Source organism: Microcaecilia unicolor, chromosome 5, assembly GCF_901765095.1.
Source record: "Microcaecilia unicolor chromosome 5, aMicUni1.1, whole genome shotgun sequence".
Lineage (NCBI taxonomy): Eukaryota > Metazoa > Chordata > Amphibia > Gymnophiona > Siphonopidae > Microcaecilia > Microcaecilia unicolor.
The window spans coordinates 103534297-103556363 of NC_044035.1; the positions used below are offsets into that span (position 1 = coordinate 103534297).

The following is a 22067-nucleotide window of genomic DNA, read 5'->3' on the forward strand; positions in this document are numbered from 1 at the left end:
GCTTCGAAGAGGATCGATGCTTCTGTTTCTTTGGTTCCCTCAATGCTTAGCATCATGGTCCCTCGGTGCTGATCGGTCCCAGAGCCTACTATCAGTGTCCGATGGTGAGGGAGGTGGAGACCTCCTCGGTGCCGGTGCACTCCCAGTGGTAGATGAAGTCTGAGTAGCCATCTAGGTTGATGCTTCTGGTGCCGATGCTGATGGACCAGCCTTCATGGAGCCAAAAATGTTTTTTCTGCTGGACCTGACACACCCTCTGTGTCCTCAACTCTATTTTTAAACAGAGAGAACAAGAGTTAGGCTAATGGTTAGGCTCTAGTCACCTGATGTACCAAGTGTGCAGGTCTATTACAGAGATCATCCAACTGCATTGGATGCACCTTTTGAAGTCACTGGGTGTCTTCTTGGACAGCAAGCAAAGAATCACAGCTAAATTAAACTCCTCAATCTTGAGCAACAAAAAGGGTCAAAGCTCAAAATGAGGTCAGTGTACAGGCATAAGAGAGCCTAAAGAGCCATGTGAAAAAGAGAGAAAAATTGAAGAGCTAAAAACCTAAGAAAATAAAGGGGAAGGTACTAAAAATAATGAGAAAAAATATGAGGAAAACCCACACCTGAAGGCACCAAAGAGGTTGCGAAGACATGACCTCCCAGCTCTGCAGAAAAAAAATAGACTGAGGAGCCTGCACTTCCAAGTTGGGTGGGATAGCACCCGTGCATGCACGGTAGAACGCTGCTAAAATTTTGTAGTAGCTATATATGCTAGGCATTGTTCGCATCTGGCTCCATTGAATGACATCACCCAGATGTGAAAATACCAGTGGCCTGCTTGTCCTCAGAGAATATGCCTTTCCAATGACCGGTCCAGGCCAAATAAAGAGTCTTTATCTGATTTTCATCTTATATAACCTATCTGCTGCTTTTGACACAGTTGATCACAACTTTCTCTTTGATACTCTATCTTCATTTGGATTTCAGGTCTTTTCTATCTTGGTTCTGTTCTTATCTCTCCCATTGCACTTTTAGTGTATATTCTGATGGATCCTCCTCCATTGCTATCCCTTTATCAATGAGTATACCTCAGGGCTCTGGCCTGGGACTTTTCTTCTCTCTCAAAAATACTAGGACTAGGGCACACACAATGAAGCTACAAAGTAGTACATTTAAAACAAATCAGAGAAAATATTTCTTCACTCAACATATAATTAAACTCTAGAATTCGTTGCCAGAGAATGTGGTAAAAGCTGTTAGCTCAGCGGGGTTTAAAAAAGGGTTGGCTAACTTCCTAAAAGAAAAGCCCATAAGTCATTATTAAGATGGACTTGGGGAAAAATCCACTGCTTATTTCTAGGTTAAGCACTGTTGGAAACAGGATGCTGGGCTTGATAGACCTTCGGTCTGTCCAATATGGCAAAGCTTATGTTTTTATATTCTTATGTTTTCTCTCTCTCTCTCTCTCTATTTGTTCCCTTGGTGCTCTGATCACCTCCCATACTTTCTGTATGCTCTTTATGCTGATGACTCCCAGATCTACCTGTCTGCACCAGAAATTTCATCAGGAATCCAGTCCCAAATCTCAGCCTGCTTGTCTGATATCACTGCCTCTATGCCCCACCACCATCTTAACTAGTGGACGTAGAGTGCTTCTTATCTTTTTCTCTTAACCTTTTTCTTTTTCTATGGATAATACTGTCAACCCCCTGGTCCTCTCAGCTGATAATCTTGGGTTTATCTTTGACTCCTTTCTCTCCTTCCCAGTACATATCCAACATATGGCTAAAATGTGTTATTTAGTTTTCCGTAACCACTCATATTTGTCTGTTCCTTTCTGGGCACCATACTAAAACACTTATCCACACTTTCATCACCTCCTACTAAGTCCCTAGCAAGTATCCCAGTGAACCATTCCTTTCCATTTCAACCTATTCAATAACGGTGTTACACGATCCCATTTATGTACATCATTAATAAGTTTGGTGTGAAAAAATAATAAATGAGACATTTGTTAGCTGAGAAATTATATTCAGCTAGTGTTGCTACACTCACAAAACCTCTCTTCTCAAATCACTTCATTAGCTCCCTATCTGACCATGCATATAGGAAGAGATTCTATATATGGCACCTAAACATTTCGTGCTGAAATCAGTTCCAACTAAGCATATTCTATAATCAGCCCCTAGATTTAGGCACTGATTATAGAATACGCTTAGTTAATATGTCAGCTCCTAAAACTATGTGCATCCATTTACACCAACAAAAATGTGGCGTAAATCCCAGCGCATAGATTTATTGCACTGGGCCATATTCCATAACTTTGCCCTTTTTTGTCTACGTGTGTTAGAAGTTCAGCGCACTTCATTATAGAATTGTGCGTGTAAATTCTAATCAGTGCCAATTGGTGCTTATTATTGCTTGTTAAGAGCTGTTATCAATGCTGATTAACTTGTTAAGCCAATTAAGTTACGCGCGTTGTGATAGAATCCCACCGATTTCAGTGTGATCTCTAGGCACACTATATAGAATCTGTGGAATAGTTCGTACTTTTCTTATACACCTATAGGTGCATTTATTCTGCAGCTCCTCATCATCCTTCCTCAGGAATTCCACTATTGAGTAATTAATCTTATGTTCCCTTCTCCTCCAACACTAATTCCAGACTCTGTTCTTTCCAACTCGCTGTGCCATTCACCTGGAATAATCTTTCTGAGTTGGTACATCATGCTCCCTCTTTGGCCTTATTCAAAGTAAGTTTAAAAGCCCAGCTTTTTGAGGCTTCTTTAGTATCTTAAGCCCACACTCTCCTGGTCATAGCCACGTTGAATTGAGCCCCTCTTATTGAATCTTCAGTCCCAGGCAGCTTTGAGACTAAAGCTAAGCTACAACATTTGGAACAGGAAGCTAAAAGTTTACTAACCAGTGACTGTGCCTTGATCAAGGATTAAATCTGAATCCAGTAGGCTGAATCTCTGGTTTCTAAGTTTTCCAAGGTCCCCATTCATGATACCTGGCACATGCTTAAGAGATTTTGTTCAATAGGCTTTGTAGCAGATGTTATTGTGTGATAACACCATTATCTGCATTAGTGTTAGTAAATAGGAGCCAAAATATACCTTCCTAACAAAATTCAGAATAAATGAGACATATTTGTTAGCTTGCACTTTCATTGTGTGTCTGTGTATGTATATCTATATATCTACATCTGTGTATCTATATACAGATTGTATGATCTTTGCCGATATATATATTATGTATAAGAAATTCTATAGGTAGAGTCTGACAAATAGGTACTGTTACAGCAGTAGAATCCCTTTGCTCAGTGCTCTTCTCTCCAATGAGGTGGAATGTTTCTCAGGCACATGGTTCACGGTGCCCAAAATAACTTCAGACCTGCAAACTGACAAATACTGCTGGTCCAGTGGTGACAGGTTCCTGCTTCTGACAGCCATTTTCTCTAAAAGTGAGATTAACTCCTCTTGCCTGGTGGACTGCTAGCTGATTTTGACCCTAAGAACTTGAAGGATTATTTTCCTTGCTCTTTTGTTCATCTTAGACCTTTGCATCAGAGTGTGAGGGTTGGACACCAAACACCTGGGTGAGCAGAAAAAAAGGTAACCATTACAGATCGCGTTTGTGTTCAGCTAAGGTTATGGTATGTGAGTGTATGGAGGATGGCAGTGAAATGTTGACAGAATCCTCTAGTCGATAACTTGGACGTTAGTATTTTATTACCTAACTATGCAAGCAGGAATGAAAGAGAAATAGAACTTCTGGTAGAGTTTGATAGGTAGCAGTATATGAAGCTTATGCACTGAGATGGAACACAGAGACAAAATATTTACCTGTAAGGAGTGTAACTTCCAAGGATTTGTTTGATTCCCTTTTCAAGTGTGCCTTGATTATCATGTCACTTTGTATGGATTTACCCATTATAATTTGTATATCCTTCTTAAACAAAGCTAAGCCTCACAGAATATAAGCCTGCAGTTAATGAGTTGCTTTCACATTTTTTTTTGTCATGTAAAAGGATACTAGGGGCTATATTTAGTGTTGAGTGGTTAGTGCTCTGGATTAACATACACAGCAGCTGCAGAAACAGTCCTGCTGGAAAGGCACCATGCCCCTCTCTCCCTCTTCCTTTCCCTGCCTGCTCATCCTCACCAGAAGGACATCTGACTGTCAGCAACAAGTGTTTGGCCTAATTTGTTGCGGCATTAAGCAATACTCACACGCCGAGCGTAGATTATCTAAATAACATACACAGCCATCCTAAACTGGTGAGCAAAACAAATCTTGGTTTTCATCTACTCAAGCAGGTGTGATACGCATCATTAATAATAACCTGAAGCTAATCTGGGATTTTACCAGCTACCTTTATTTTGGTTTGTGAGAGAAATTACATTGTACAAATGTTGAAAGGGCCACGCTCCAGAAACCTCAGCAGGAAAGTGAAAGGATGAATATTTAAGCTCCTGACTGGTTATTCTCTGCTTTCTCTATGCACTTGCAGCTACGTAAATATGAGATATCATTGTATTTTAATGCCCAGCTGTCCTATGTCATATTTCAGCAGTTTGATGTAAGTTGAATAAAGTCAAAGAAACCTTGGTCAGAAAAGAAAGCTCACCATGACAATGCAGAAACATATGTTTCACATGATAACCAGCTGCTGCTAGGGTAAATGCAGCTGTTGCTTGGATGTGTCATCCCTTCCTTTCTTCTTAGGTAATGGCCTGACTGTGCTACTTAGACAATAAGCAAGTTATTTTATGTTGTACAAAACTTCTATTTCGCAAAAAACTGAATAGTTCTATGCAGATTACAAAGTTTGAAAGAGATTGGATAATAAGAACAATCCAGGAAATGACAGACTTAATATCCAACCTAATCCATTAAGTTACAGAGATACATTTCTTAAATAGAAAAGTTTTTAACATCTTTTGAAATAACATATAATTTATAAGTAAACAAGTCTGGGAAGGCAGTGAATTCCAGACTGAAACTGCTTGATATAAAAGTGATGAATTAAATAATTTTTGAGATTTAACGTGCCTCACTGATGGAAAACCTAACATCTGGTTAGAAATTCTAGGACTATTGTGAAGGAGAGTAAGCCAATCGCATAAATACAGCAGAGCATCGCCATTTATAATTTTAAAATTAATGGGGCAAAGTTTAAACTGCTCTCTAGTCTCCATTGAGGCCATGCAGCTCCATGAGGGCCAATGCAGCTCCACAAACAAAGGAGTAACAGCATCAAATTTATGGGCTGAATATATTAATCGGGCTGCTGTATCGTATCAGCTGTATTCTTTTAATCAATGCTTGTGAACATCTGACATAGATAACATTTAGGGGCATAATCGAACGGGGGCGCCCATCTCTAAGGACGGCACCACGAAGGGGCGGGGAAACCTGTATTATCGAAACAAGATGGGTGTCCATCTTTCATTTCGATAATATGGTCGGGGATGCCCAAATCTTGACATTTAAGTCGACCTTAGAGATGGCCGACCTTGGTTTTCACCGATAATGGAAACCAAAGACATCCATCTAAAAAATGGTCAAATCCAAGCCATTTGTAGTGCACTGGTCCCCCTCACATGCCAGGACACCAACCAGGCACCCTAGGGGGCACTTTAGTGGACTTCACAAATTGCTCCCAGGTGCATAGCTCCATTACCTTGGGTGCTGAGCCCCCCCCCCCCCAGGTCCGCCTGCCTGAAGTACACTGCACCCACTACAACTGCTCCAGGGACCTGTATACTGCTGCAATGGACCTGAGTATGGCATTTGAGGCTGGCATAGAGGCTGGCAAAAAAAGTATTTGTAACCTGTTTTTTATGGGGGGAGGGGGTTAGTGACCATTGGGAGAGTATGGGGAGGTCATCCCCGATTCCCTCCGGTGGTCATCTGCTTAGTTCGGGCATCTTTTCATGGCTTAGTCATAAAAAAAATGGACCAAGTAAAGTCGGCCAAGTGCTCATCAGGGCCGCCCTTTTTTTTCCATTATTGGCTGAGGACGCCCATCTCCTAATCATGCCCCAGTCCCGCCTTCACTACCCTGCCGACACGCCCCCATGAACTTTGGTTGTCCCCGCAACGGAAAGCCGTCAATGGTGTCAAAAAAATCGGCTTTCGATTATGCCGATTTGGGCGGCCTTGCGAGAAGGACGCCCATCTCCCGATTTGTGTCGGAAGATGGGCGCCCTTCTCTTTCGAAAATAAGCTAGATTGTCTATTGTAAGAGATTCTGCAGGTCACATCAATGCTCCTATATTCCAATGGGCATCGCTAGTATTTAGCGTGCGCTAATCATTAGCGCATGCTAAAAATGCTACCGTGGCTTAGTAAAACACCCCCTTTGTATACCGCTTAACCACACAATAGATCAAAGTGGTTTACAATAAAATATTAAACATCACACAAATAGAACACAACAGGAACTCCAAATGTATATAGGAAAGTCTCTCAATCATACCAGAATGCAAAGAATATATACATATCCATATCCATCCAGTAATAATTCGATCTCACTGATCTGGCAGATTAAATGCTAGCCTAAAAAATATATGTTTTGGGTTGGATCTTAAATTTCTTTAAACATTTCTCTTTCCATAGAGGGATAGGTAACCCATTCCAAAGCTTTGGAGTCAACCAAATAAAAAGCACTATCTTGAGTAGTTGCTAAGCATGCCTTTGAGCAGGGTTGTCTACCCTCAGTCCTCAAGAGCAGCAATCCAGTCAGGTTTTTAGGATTTCCCCAATGAATATGTATGAGATCTATTTGCATGCACTGCCTCCATTGTATGCAAATAGATTTCATGCATATTTGTTGGGGAAATTCTGAAAACCTGACCTGGTGAGGGCCAAGGTTGGACACCCCTGCCTTACAGGCATGGGGTATTACCATTCTGTCATCTCCTAGTGATCTAAGAGAGTCTACTAAGAACAATGCTCTATGAGCCAAAATAAGTATCTTAAACTCAATTCAATACTTTATTGGGAGCCAGTGAAACCTCAAAAATAGCAAGACTCCTACATATCTAAAAATATCTACTAGTTCAACCAGATGGCTACCTAATGTCAGTTTAATATAAGAACAATAATTGTTGCCTGTAATACAGCAATTACATATACATAAGAGTTTCCCAACATTTACTCTAAAAAATTTTTGTGGACCATCAGAAAGTGGGTAAATCCAAAACACATTTCACAAAGAACACTCGTATACCAACACTAATTTTTCTCATCGGCCCTTTTTCAAGATTGTTTTTTGTAAAATATTATAAATTGCATATATCACTTCACTTCAAACAGTTCCAATCAATTCAAGACTTGTCTCAGCAAAGTTCATAAATTTTGATTGAGCAAACGCTTATCTCAAAACATGTAGACTCTCAATCCGATATTGCGTTATGTTTCGCTTGTCCAGCTGCATCAGGGAAATAGGTTTCTTATAATATTTTTTGGCACATCTCTCATATAGAGAATTAACAATTGACAAAAATATACACATATAATTTAGGCATGAGCACATATGCCAGCCATAAACCTGGCATGAATGTTTGCACCTAAATAATGGAGATATATGCATAACTTATAATAATTTGTAAGTTACATGTGTGTAAGTCCCACCCATGCTCTGCCCAGATTCTTACCTGTAAAACACACACTATTGGGCTCATTTTCGAAAGAGAAGGGTGTCCACCGTTCAACATAAATCGGAAGATGGATGTCCTTCTCCCAGGGACGTCCAAATTGGTATAATCGAAACCCGATTAAGGTCGTCCCCAACTGCCCTCTGTCTCAAGGACGGCCAAAGTTCAAGGGGGCATGTTGGAGGCGTAGCGAAGGCGGGTCTTGGGCGAGCCTAACACTTGGACGTCCTTGATCCATAATCGAAAAAAACAAGGACGTCCCTGACGAACACTTGGACGTTTTCACTCAGACCTGTTTTTCTTACAACTAAGGCACAAAAAGGTGCCCAAAATGACCAGATGACCATGGGAGAGAATCGGGGATGACCTCCTGTTCCCCCAGTGGTCACTAACCCCCTCCCACCCTCAAAAACATCTTTAAAAATATGTCGTGCCAGCCTCTATGCCAGCCTCAGATGTCATACTCAGGTCCATGACAGCTGTATGCAGGTCCCTGGAGCAGTTGTAGTGGGTGAAGTGCATTCAGACAGGCGGACCCAGCCCCATCTCCCCCCCCCCCCCCCCCCCCACCTGTTACATTTGTGGAGGAAACAGCAAGCCTTCCAAAACCCACCTGAAACTACTACTACTACTTATCATTTCTAAAGCACTACTAGATGTACGCAGCGCTGTACACTTGAACATGAAGAGACAGTCCCTGCTCAACAGAGCTTACAATCTAATTAGGACAGACAAACAGGACAAACAAGAGATAAGGGAATATTAAAGTGAGGATGATAAAATAAGGGTTCTGAACAAGTGAATAAGGGTTAGGTGCCCCCCTTCACCCATAAGTGCTATGGTAGTCGTGTACAGTTGTGGGTAGTGGGTTTTGTGGGGGGCTCAGCACACAAGGGAAGGGAGCTATGTACCGGGGAGCAATTTCTGAAGTCCACTGCAGTGCCCCCTAGGGTGCCCAGTTGGTGTCCTCCTCCCACAACCAAATGGCTTGCATTTGGTCATTTTTGACATGGACGTCTTTGGTTTCGAAAATCGCCGAAAATCAGAAATGTCCATGTCTAGGGAAGTCCAAATCTAGGGACAGCAAAATTTAAGGATTTGGACGTCCCTGACGGTATTTTCAAAATGAAAGATGGATGTCCATATTGTTTCGAAAATACGATTTTCCCCGCCCCTGGATTTTGCCGTTTTGCAAGGACATCCAAATCGCAACTTGGACGTCCCTTTCAAAAATGCCCCTCCACGTAAGTTATGTGCCAAAAAAATATTATGAGAAGAAACCTATTTCCCTGACGCAACTGGACAAGTGAAATGTAGCGCTATGTCAGATTAAGTTCCTGTGGCTGTTGTTGAATCTTCCTATTAGTTTTTATAGACTACATTTTTGGTTGTAAAACAGTAAGCCATGGAGGGGCATAATCAAAAGGGACGCCCAAGTTTTGCTGAGGATGTCCTCACAAAATGTCCCGATGGAGGGGCGGGGAAACCCGTATTATCGAAACAAGATGGACGTCCATCTTTCATTTCGATAATACGGTCGGGTACGCCCAAATCCTGAAATTTAGGTCATCCTTAGAGATGGTCGTCCCTAGACTTGGTCATTTCTGATTTTTGGCGATAATGGAAACCAAGAACGCCCATCTCAGAAACGACCAAATGCAAGCCCTTTGGTCATGGGAGGAGCCATCATTCATAGTGCAATGGTCCCCCTGACATGCCAGGACACCAACTGGACACCCCAGGGGGCACTGCAGTGGTCTTCAGAAATTGCTCCCAGGTACATAACACCCTTACCTTGTGTGCTGAGCCCCCCATATCCCCCCCAAACCCACTACCCACCACTGTACACCACTACCATAGCCCTTATAGGTGAAGGGGGGCACCTAGATGTGGGTACAGTGGGTTTGTGGTGGGTTTTGGAGGGCTCACATTTACCACCACAAGTGTAACAGGTAGGGAGGGATGGGCCTGGGTCCACCTGCCTGAAGTGCACTGCACCCACTAAAACTGCTCCAGGGACCTGCTTACTGCTGTGATGGACCTGAGTATGACATTTGAGGCTGGCATAGAGGCTGGCACAAAATATTTTTAAAGATTTTTTTGAGGGTGGGAGGGGGTTAGTGACCACTGGGGAAGTCAGGGGAGGTCATCCATGATTCTCTCTGGTGGTCATCTGGTCAGTTCGGGCACCTTTTTGTACCTTGGTCGTAAGAAAAACAGGACCAGGTAAAGTCGTCCAAGTGCTCATCAGGGACGCCTTTTTTTCCATTATGGGTCAAGGACGTCCATGTGTTAGACACGCCCAAGTCATGCCTCTGACACACCCCTGGGAACTTTGGCCGTCCTTGCGACGGAAAGCAGTTGGGGACGTCCAAAATCGACTTTTGATTATACCGATTTGGGTGACCCTGTGAGAAGGACGCCCATCTTCTGATTTGTGTTGAAAGATGGGCGTCCTTCTCTTTCAAAAATGAGCCTGATAGTCTTAGAAGTATCTAGGGCCAATTGTTTTCTTTTGAGCCAGGTTGACACCTTTTCTAGGCAACTTTGTAGAGGTTCAAGATCTGGTTCTGAAGAGGAGATCTTATAAACTAAGATATCTTCCACACAAAGATAGACACTAATTCCAGCTTTCTGTATGAGAGACACTAATTCTACATTCCAAGGGTTTATTACCTGATTCATCTCCACATGTCACCCTAAAATTACAGTTTGATAAATATAATTTAGACCATCTACAAACTCTTGGATCTGTCCAAGCTCCATTTCCTCAATTAATTTGGTCATGTAAGGAATGTTAGATACTGGGCAATATTTTTCAATTAGATAGGAAGTCATCATCCTCATCTTCCTAGTTCTCCCAAATTGCCTTGGGCATAAAGCAGAAGCAGTATCAGTTAGATTTTGTAAAATATCAGTCTACAAATTCTTTGTCTTCCCAGATTCCTGTTTAACCTTTTTATTTTCAGTTCTTGTCTTACAATAATTTAAGGTCCATATTCAAACAAACCCCAGTGATGAAATTTCCTTCCTGAAGTTTACTAGGCAACTTGCTATCCAATCAAAATGTACCCAGTTATAAAAAGGCTGCGCTAGGGGTGTTCCTGAAGCATCGTTTTACTTGGGCCAGTCAGTACTGATCCATTATTCAGTTCAAGCCAGCCAAGTTATCTCGGTAATTCAGTATAAGACCAGGCCTAAAGTTAACAGAACTTTGTATGGTTAAACTTAACAATACACAACTAGCTGAATATCGTTTTATATTTTTGGAAAATAAGGGTACTTTATTCAGTTTGACCATAGTCATATCTCTTTAAATCTCCTTATCTGAGCTCACTTTATACCTATTCATACTATATTCAAGTTTCATATACATCTATGTGATGGCTGAGATAAAGGGTCATGATATTTATACTCCTATTTACTTAAAATTTATGGCAAGATTTTTGTGCAGGATATAATTACACTAGGTTTTCATTGTGATGATGCATTGAAATTTAATTTGCAGATAGGCCACACTGAAAAGTTTTGCTTTTTCCACCTTCGAATGTATTGACCGAAAGTAACGTGATAAAACTGGTACGTGCATTTGTCACAAGTAGACTTGATTATTGTAACTCTCTTTTGTCTGGACTGAGTAAATCCAGTCTTCAAAGGTTGCAAATGGTGGAAAATATATTTGCATGTCTAATAACAAGTTCCAAGAAACCAGACCATGGACCACATTATGCCAGTGATTCATCAATTACAGTGATTGCCTATTGAAGCATGCATCAGGCAAAAGCTATTGTGCTTGGTTTATAAATAATTTCGTCTGGGACATCCAGCTTACCTTTCTAACAAGCTGTCAAAACATACTTCTTCATGGTAACTTCGTTCTTCTCAAAAAATCCTTTTGCAAATCCTGAGTCTTGACATTATAAAACTTTCATCCTCTAGAAAGCGTGTATTTTCATATGCTGGCCCTCTCCTCTGAAATTCCCTGCCTGAGGAACTTCAAAATGCTCATTCATATTATGCATTTTATAAGCTTTTAAAGACTTGGATGTTTCATCATTAGTTTACTCGATGTGTTGTAGATTTTCTTCAAACTGCACTGTTTGTTTATAAGATTGTATTGTAATTGCAAATTTAATAAGTATTATACTTGTAAACTGCTTTGACACCTTGGTATAAAGTGGTATATGAAATTAATAAATCCAATACAATCCAAATAAGCACTAAAGGTACATAGCTCAGTTTGATTGTACTATTTTGAAATCTATCTTTTATGTCTTAACTAGTAAAAAAAAGGCCCGTTTCTGACACAAATGAAATGGGCGCTATCAAGGTTTTCCTCGGAGTGTGTATGTTTGAGAGAGTGTGTGTGAGAGTGACTGTGTGAGAGAGAGAGAGAGTGAATGTGTGTGTGTGACAGAGAGAGAGTGACTGTGGGTGCGAATGTGTCTGTGAGAGAGTGTGTGTGTGAGAATGAGAGTGTGTGCGAGTGCGTATGTGAGCCACAGTGAGTGTGAGAGAGTGTGTTTCACACAGATACAGTGTGTGTGAGAGAGAGTGTTTGTGTGACAGATATAGTGTGAGAGAGTATGTGTGCGATGCACAGACTCTCTGTGAGAGCGAGAGTGTATGAGATCGAGAGAGTGTTTGAGAGTGACTGTGTGACACATAGAGAGTGAATGTGATACAGTGTGAGACATAGAGTGTGTGGTAGACAGTGTATGAGAGTGAGAGAGACACTGACTGTGAGAGAGAGAGTGTGTGTGTGTGAGAGAGTGTGTGTGTGTGCGAGAGATACCTCCCCCCTCCCTCTATGTGGTTGCAGGACCCCTTCCCCATCCCTCTCTGTGGTCGCAGGACCCCTCCCCATCCCTCTCTGGTCCCCCTCCTCTCAGGTCTCCCTCCCCCTCCTCTCAGGTCTCAGGACCCCCTCCCCCCTCCGTCTCTGGTCTCAGGACCCCCTCCTCCTCCTCCCTCCTCCTCCCCCTCCACCCTCTCAGGTCTCTGGACCCCCTCCCCTCTGGTCCCAGGACCCCCTCCCCTCTAGCCTCAGGACCCCTTCCTTCTCCATTGTCTCAGGCCCCATCCCTGCCGCCCTCACCACCACGCCCCCCCGAGGTCACAGCTGCTCCCCCCTCCACCCCCCCCAGGGTGCCACCGCTCCTCCCCTCCACCCACCCCCGATGTCGCCGCAGCCACTGCATCCCCCCCCGAGGTCACCGCCGCTCCCCCCTTCCGTCGGACGTCAGCTCAGCTGCCATTTCCAGCCACTGCTGCTTCTCATGTCGAGAAGCAGCGGCTAGTACAAAAAAAAAATTAAACCTGCAGAAATGCTTTCAAAAAGGAAGCGGGGCAGCCATCGGCTATCAGCTCTGCATCCGCTCCTCCTCTCACCTCTCACATCGCTGCACTCCTCCGGGGTTCTACTCCAGGGGCAGTGACGTGAGAGGTGAGAGGAGGAGCGGATGCAGAGCTGACAACCGATGCCTGCCTGCCTGCCCGCTTCCTTTTTGAAAGCATTTCTGCAGGTTTAATTTTTTTTTTGTTTTTGTACTGGCTGCTGGTGCTCGACAGGAGAAGCAGCAGTGGCCAGAAATGGCAGCTGAGCTGATGTTAGATGGAGGGGGAGAGCGGCGGCGACCTGGGTGGATGGAGGGTGGAGCAGTGGCTGCTGCGACCTGGGGGGGGGTGGAGGGGGGAGCGGTGGCAACCTGGTGGGGGGGTGGGGGGCGTGGCAAAAGCCTTAAACTGCGCCTCCAATGTTCCGAACGCTACTGATTGGGCATTGTCGCTGGTGACGCTTCCGGACCGGAAGTGGGAGACAGAAGCACGAATGCCTCAAGGCTTATGTCCACGCAGTCAGCTTCAGAACGTTGGAGGTGCTTTTTATAATATAGGATGCTTGCAGCTTTTGAAAAGGAAATTATTTCATATAAATAATTGTGTGAGCAAAAGCTTCCACATAAAGGGACCTGTGCAGTAAAAGTCCTATTAAAAAGGTTTATGGGGTAATTCTATAAAAACAATGTGGTTACAGTTAGATGCTCTCCATCAACCAACCTACCCAGGTCTCTTTCTCCTCTTTTCCTGAGATCACCGAGGATGAAACTTCCCGCCTTCTTTCCTCCTCGAAATGCACCACCTGTTCCTCTGATCCCATCCCCACCAACCTACTCAACACCATCTCCCATACTGTCACCCCGCCATCTGTCGCATCCTCAACCTCTCTTTCTCCACTGCAACTGTCCCTGACACCTTCAAGCACGCCGTTGTCACACCTCTCCTCAAAAAACCTTCACTTGACCCTACCTGCCCCTCCAACTACCGCCCCATCTCTCTTTTACCCTTCCTTTCCAAAATACTTGAGCGCGCTGTTCACAGCCGCTGCCTTGACTTTCTCTCCTCTCATGCCATCCTCGATCCACTTCAATCCGGCTTTCGCCCTCTGCACTCGACAGAAACAGCACTCTCTAAAGTTTGCAACGACCTGCTCCTGGCCAAATCCAGAGGTCACTACTCCATCCTCATCCTCCTCGATCTTTCCGCCGCGTTTGACACTGTCAACCATGATTTACTTCTTGCCATGCTGTCCTCTTTTGGGTTCCAAGGCCCTGTCCTCTCCTGGTTCTCCTCTTATCTCTCCCACCGCACCTTCAGGGTACACTCCCATGGATCTTCCTCCACTCCCATCCCACTATCTGTTGGAGTTCCCCAGGGATCTGTCCTTGGACCCCTTCTCTTCTCAATCTACACCTCTTCCCTGGGCTCGCTGATCTCGTCTCATGGTTTTCAGTATCATCTTTATGCTGATGACACCCAGCTATACCTCTCCACACCTGACATCACCGTGGAGACCCAGGCCAAGGTATCGGCCTGTTTATCCGACATTGCGGCATGGATGTCCAACCGCCACCTGAAGCTGAACATGTCCAAGACCGAGCTCCTCGTCTTTCCTCCTAAACCCACTTCTCCTCTTCCTCCACTCTCTATCTCTGTTGATAACACCCCTATCCTCCCTGTCCCATCTGCCCGCAACCTCGGAGTCATTTTCGACTCCTCCCTCTCCTTCTCTGCGCATATCCAACAGACTGCCAAGACCTGTCGCTTCTTCCTCTTCAACATCAGCAAAATTCGCCCTTTCCTCTCTGAGCACACCACCAGAACTCTCGTCCACGCTCTCATTACCTCTCGCCTTGATTACTGCAACTTACTCCTCACCGGCCTCCCACTCAGCCATCTATCCCCCCTTCATTCAGTTCAGAACGCTGCTGCACGTCTTATATTCCGCCAAAACCGATATACTCATATCACCCCTCTCCTCAAATCACTTCACTGGCTTCCGATCAGTTATCGCATACAATTCAAGCTCCTCCTCCTTACCTACAAATGCACTCAGTCCGCGGCTCCTCACTACCTCTCCACCCTCATCTCCCCCTATGTTCCCGCCCGTAACCTCCGCTCACAGGACAAAGCCCTTCTCTCAGTACCCTTCTCCACCACTGCCAACTCCAGACTCCGCCCATTCTGCCTTGCCTCACCCCATGCCTGGAACAATCTTCCTTCACCCATACGCCATGCCCCTTCCCTACCCATCTTCAAATCTCTGCTTAAAGCTCACCTCTTCAATGCTGCCTTCGGCGCCTAACCACTCGAGATATATAAAATACCCCAATCTATCCACCCTATCAGACTAACTGTTCACTCGTCCTCTAGATTGTTCACTTGTCTTTAGATTGTTTTCTTGTCTTTTAGATTGTAAGCTCTTTGAGCAGGGACTGTCCTTCTATGTTTAAATTGTACAGCGCTGCGTAACCCTAGTAGCGCTTTAGAAATGCTAGTTAGTAGTAGTAGATGCTGATGGCGCATGCAAATCACTAGATTAATGGCATATACACACTTATCTGTACACATATTAGCATAGATGCCAAAAATCTGCCCAAGTATTATTTTATAAATATGCTTGTACCTTACATAGCACGTGTTTTACAGGTAGGAGTCTGGGCAGAGCATAGGCGGGACTCACACACATGTAACTTATAGATTATTATAAGTTATATACAGTGGGGGAAATAAGTATTTGATCCCTTGCTGATTTTGTAAGTTTGCCCACTGACAAAGACATGAGCAGCCCATAATTGAAGGGTAGGTTATTGGTAACAGTGAGAGATAGCACATCACAAATTAAATCCGGAAAATCACATTGTGGAAAGTATATGAATTTATTTGCATTCTGCAGAGGGAAATAAGTATTTGATCCCCCACCAACCAGTAAGAGATCTGGCCCCTACAGACCAGGTAGATGCTCCAAATCAACTCGTTACCTGCATGACAGACAGCTGTCGGCAATGGTCACCTGTATGAAAGACACCTGTCCACAGACTCAGTGAATCAGTCAGACTCTAACCTCTACAAAATGGCCAAGAGCAAGGAGCTGTCTAAGGATGTCAGGGACAAGATCATACACCTGCACAAGGCTGGAATGGGCTACAAAACCATCAGTAAGACGCTGGGCGAGAAGGAGACAACTGTTGGTGCCATAGTAAGAAAATGGAAGAAGTACAAAATGACTGTCAATCGACAAAGATCTGGGGCTCCACGCAAAATCTCACCTCGTGGGGTATCCTTGATCATGAGGAAGGTTAGAAATCAGCCTACAACTACAAGGGGGGAACTTGTCAATGATCTCAAGGCAGCTGGGACCACTGTCACCACGAAAACCATTGGTAACACATTACGACATAACGGATTGCAATCCTGCAGTGCCCGCAAGGTCCCCCTGCTCCGGAAGGCACATGTGACGGCCCGTCTGAAGTTTGCCAGTGAACACCTGGATGATGCCGAGAGTGATTGGGAGAAGGTGCTGTGGTCAGATGAGACAAAAATTGAGCTCTTTGGCATGAACTCAACTCGCCGTGTTTGGAGGAAGAGAAATGCTGCCTATGACCCAAAGAACACCGTCCCCACTGTCAAGCATGGAGGTGGAAATGTTATGTTTTGGGGGTGTTTCTCTGCTAAGGGCACAGGACTACTTCACCGCATCAATGAGAGAATGGATGGGGCCATGTACCGTACAATTCTGAGTGACAACCTCCTTCCCTCCGCCAGGGCCTTAAAAATGGGTCGTGGCTGGGTCTTCCAGCACAACAATGACCCAAAACATACAGCCAAGGCAACAAAGGAGTGGCTCAGGAAGAAGCACATTAGGGTCATGGAGTGGCCTAGCCAGTCACCAGACCTTAATCCCATTGAAAACTTATGGAGGGAGCTGAAGCTGCGAGTTGCCAAGCGACAGCCCAGAACTCTTAATGATTTAGAGATGATCTGCAAAGAGGAGTGGACCAAAATTCCTCCTGACATGTGTGCAAACCTCATCATCAACTACAGAAGACGTCTGACCGCTGTGCTTGCCAACAAGGGTTTTGCCACCAAGTATTAGGTCTTGTTTGCCAGAGGGATTAAATACTTATTTCCCTCTGCAGAATGCAAATAAATTCATATACTTTCCACAATGTGATTTTCCGGATTTAATTTGTGATGTGCTATCTCTCACTGTTACCAATAACCTACCCTTCAATTATGGGCTGCTCATGTCTTTGTCAGTGGGCAAACTTACAAAATCAGCAAGGGATCAAATACTTATTTCCCCCACTGTATATATCTGCATTATTTATGTCTGGCATAAGTGCTCATGCCTAAATTATAGGTATGTATTTTTGCTGTTATGTTTGTATTCTATAAAGGAAAATAAGTGCCTATAGAATAGACCAGGTGCCCTCTGGGTACCTAATCATAGGTGCAGATCTATAGAATTACCTCCTTATTGTACAACTGCAAAAATATTTTTGGAACCTGATAAAACATCCCTTAACAAGTAATGCTTATAGGGCCCATTTTATCAAGTTATGGCAAAAGGGGGCCTGCACTGGCTCCAGTGTGTGTTTTTCATGCGTGCCGAGGCCCCCTTTTATCGCATTGGGTAATAAGGAAGTCTCTGTTTCCTGCAGGAAATGGCCATGCGGCAAGTAAATCACTTGCCGCACGGCCATTTCGGGGGAAGCCCTTACCGCCATCCATTGAGGTGGCGGTAAGGGCTTCCACGCTAACCCGGAGTAACTGGGTACCGCCGGGTACTCTCCAGCACTACAAAAATAAAAATATTTTTGTAACACCGGATATGATGGTGCTCTAGGGGTGGAAAATACCGCCGGGCTGCTGCGGTAGCCCAGCAGTACTTCCTGTTTAGCTAGCGGTAAGCCCGCATTGGGCTTACTGCCGCTTAGTAAAAGGGGGCCATAATGCCTCATTTGGATTAGTACAATGTCCTGTTTTTTGGTTTACTTTCCAAAAATCCTTAAAAAATTGAAGCCGCTACAGAACACTGCAGTAAGATTAATTTTTAAACTTAATAGATATAGCAGTATCTCACCTTGAGAAATTACATTGGCTCCCTGTTAGAGAATTAAATTTAAAGCAGTTTAATTTTTCAAATTCTATATGGGACCACTTCAGAATTATTGATTAAACTCACTTCACTTTTTAATGGACGTTCACTGCATCTTCGAGATCAATTGTTCTTATGCCCACCTCTTTATAAAAATGCTATATTCTCAGTTTTAGGAGTATCAATGTGGAATTCTCTTACTTTTTATAGTAGGATTGAATATAACTTTGCTGTTTTCAGGAAGAAGTTGAAAAATGCTAATGATTAGTATGAATTTTTTTGTTTTTGTTATGATTGTAATTTGAATTAATTTTGTATTTTATCTATTTTGTACACCGCACTGAACCCAAAGCAGGGATACTAGTGGTCAACAAGTTAGTATCTGATTTGATTTTGATTTGATTTAGCATGTGCACAGCAAAATATGTCTGAGATAGCTGCTCATGCTATTATCATCATGTTTCAAGTTTGTTGGTACTTGGTATACTCCCAATGAGTAATCTTTCAGACCAGTTTACAAAAAAATCAACTAAAATCATATGTAAGAAAAGAAATACAATAGTTGATAGGATAGTTTAAAAGAGATCTAAGAGCCAAATTCTATATATTGCGCCTTAAAAATCAGCGCCAATTACAGACACACTTAGCATGATTCTATAAAGAGTGTGCACAACTTAATTGAACAGCAAGCTAATCAGTGCTGATAATTGGGTGATAATAATCAATTATCAGCACTAATGGGCAATAATTAGAATTTAGGCACATATCTAATTCTATAATGGATTGCGTCTAAAACCTATCATACATAATTTTGGGGCATTGTTAGGGGCATTCTTGGGGGGCATTCCAGGATTTTATGCACGTTGATACAGAATCACGCCTAAGTGCAGGCACCTACAGATAAGTGCAGCTTAGTGCTAAGTGTGATTCAATAAAGAATGCATAGAGGGGCATAATCGAACGAAAACGTCTATCTCCATGGGCGTTTATCTCCGAGAACGGGTCCGTGAAGGGGCGGACCGAACCGTATTTTCGAAAAAAATAGACGTCCATGTTTTATTCGACAATTTGTGAGCTGGGCGTTTTTGTTTTTCAGCGATAATGGAAAATGAAAGCGCCTAGCTCAAAAACGAATAAATCCAAGGCATTTGTTCGTGGGAGGGGCCAGGATTCGTAGTGCACTCGTCCCCCTCACATGCCAGGACACCAACCGGGCACCCCAGGGGGCACTTTTACAAAAAAAAAAAAAAAGGTAAAAGAGCTCCCAGGTGCATAGCACCCTTCCCTTGTGTATTGAGCCCCCCAAATCCCCCTCAAAACCCACTGCCCACAAGTCTACACCATTACTATAGCCCTAAGGGGTGAAGGGGGGCACCTACATGTGGGTACAGTGAGTTTGGGGGGGATTGGACGACTAAGCATTAAGCAGCACAATTGTAACAGGTGGGGGGGGATGGGCCTGGGTCCACCTGCCTGAAGTCCACTGCACCCCCTAACAACTGCTCCAGGGATCTGCATACTGCTGCCAGGGAGGTGGGTATGACATTTGAGGGTGAAAATAAAAAGTTGTGAAACATCATTTTTTTGTGGTGGTGTTGGTGGGGGGGGGGGGGTTAGTGACCACTGGGGGAGTCAGGGGAGGTCATCCCCGATTCCCTCTGGTGGTAATCTGGTCATTTAGGGCACTTTTTGGGGCCTTATTCATGAAAAAACAGGGTCCAGGAAAAGTGCCCTAAATTCTAGCTAAAAACGCATACTATTTTTCCATTATCGGCGAAAGGCGCCCATCTCTGTTCAGGTGATAACCATGCCCCAGTCCCGCCTTCACCACGCACTCCAACACGCCCCCGTGAACTTTGTACGCTTCCGCGATGGAGTGCAGTTGAAAACGTCCAAGTTCGGCTTTCGATTATACCGCGTTATTCGTTTTTGTGAGATAAACGTCCATCTCCCGATTTAGGACAGAACTTGGGCGTTTTTCTCGTTTGATTATAAGCAGGATAGTCTTTATAGAATCACGCTAACAGGCTCATTTTCGAAAGAGAAGAGCACCCATCTTCCGACACAAATTGGGAGATGGGCGTCCTTCTCTCAGGGTCACCCAAATCGGCATAATCGAAAGCCGATTTTGGGCATCCTCAACTGCTTCCCATCGCGGGGACGACCAAAGTTCACGGGGGCGTGTCAGCACTATAGCGAAGACGGGACTGGGGCGTGATTAAGAGATGGGCGTCCTCGGCCAATAATGGAAAAAAGAAGGGCATCCCTGACTAGCACTTGGCCGACTTTACTTGGTCCATTTTTTCTTGCGACCAAGCCGTGAAAAGGTGGCCGAACTGACCAGATGACCACCGGAGGGTATTGGGGATGACCTCCCCTTACTCCCCCAGTGGTCACCAACCCCCTCCCACCCTAAAAAAAAACTTTAAAATTTTTTTGCCAGCCTTTATGCCAGCCTCAGATGTCATACCCAGCTCCATGACAGCAGTGCACTTCAGGCAGGCGGACCCAGGCCCATCCCCCCCTACCTGTTACACTTGTGGTGGTAAATGTGAGCCCTTTAAAACCCAACATAAACCCACTATACCCACATCTAGGTGCCCCCCTTCACCCATAAGGGCTATGGTAGTGGTGTACAGTTGTGGGGAGTGGGTTTTGTATGACTAGTCTACCAAGAATGCTGGCTCCTCCTACATGCTAATGGCTTGATAAACGCATAGAGCACAAAAACATATAGCAAATAGCCATTTAAAAAAAAAGATAGATGTTTTGCTGTTTTAAAAAATGGCTTTATTCCCTGGACATTTTGAGCAAAACATCCCAAATCAGACTTAGAAGCCATATCGAAAATGCCCCTCCATGTTAACATGAGAGACAATTAGAAAAAAGAATATAGCTCTGGAATGGCAGCAGCAGAATATAGACATTGCACACATTTTTCATGGAATCATTTATTTGGTCTTATTTATTATCATTATTTATTTATTTATTACATTTGTACCCCGCGCTTTCCCACACAATGCAGGCTCAATGCAGCTTACATAGTATTTTGAAATACAAAGTCATATAATAGAAATTTCAAAACATTATAAGTTGAACTTGATAGTGTATGATAAGTTGATCTTGATAATGTATGATTAGTATAAGAGAGGGTAGACAAGATAGGATAGTATAATTTGGGAGAAAAAGGGGTAAGGAGGGATAAAATAAAGGGGAGATGGAGAAGAGAAGGATGGGATGAGTAGAGGGGGAATGGGGAGGTCTTAACTTTACAATATCATGTTTTAGAAATTTAAATTATATGTGATACAGAATAGAACTGAATGTATTTCCATATCATATGCTGTCTAACGTGATGCATCAATTTCATGGAATCAGGACAGACCCTAAAGTGAAAGGGATAGTCTTCCTCTAGCACAGGCAAGTTGCAATCACAGATGAAAATTGTTTTACCTCCTGCTTGCTTGCCCTAGAAAAATGTATGACTAGACAGCTGGAGGAACTGAATCCTCTTACATTCTCAAACTAGGTAAAAGGAGATGATGTTGGTTACTCTGAACAGTGCATATACTTTGAGCCTTTGCTTTGTATAGAAGTTATAGAAAAGATTTTTCCTAATGTAGTTGTGATTAATAGGTGAAGAAGAGTTCTAGAACAACTAATTGCAATTTCTTATTGAATATAGTGTTTCAAAACTGGTAGTGGTAGTTAAAGGCTCTGTCATATAGAAACATGACAACAGATAAGGGCCAAATGGCCCATCCAGTCTGCCCATCCTCAGTAACCACTAACCCTTCCTTTCCTAAGGGACCCCACATACCTGTCCCATACTTTCTTAAATTCTGACACAGTCTTTGTCTCCACAACCTCCACCGGGAGGCCATTCCATGCATCCACCACCCTTTCGGTGAAAGAGTATTTTCTTAGATTCCTCCTAAGTCTATTTCCTCTTAACTTCATCGTATGCCCCC

General features: G+C 43.7%; 1 protein-coding gene across 4 annotated transcripts in view; it reads left to right on the top strand.

Moving 5' to 3' along the window:
- The window catches only part of MYPN (myopalladin), a 287643-nt gene that overhangs the window by 20986 nt on the left and 244590 nt on the right, over positions 1–22067 (top strand). Inside the window, exon 1 of one of the 4 annotated variants that reach the window (XM_030203136.1) lies at positions 3435–3608. The exons of the other annotated variants lie outside the window; for them this stretch is intronic. The gene's annotated coding sequence lies outside the window, so the exon portion shown is untranslated. Of the gene's footprint in view, positions 1–3434; positions 3609–22067 lie in introns of those variants that run through there. 4 annotated transcript variants of the gene reach the window in all.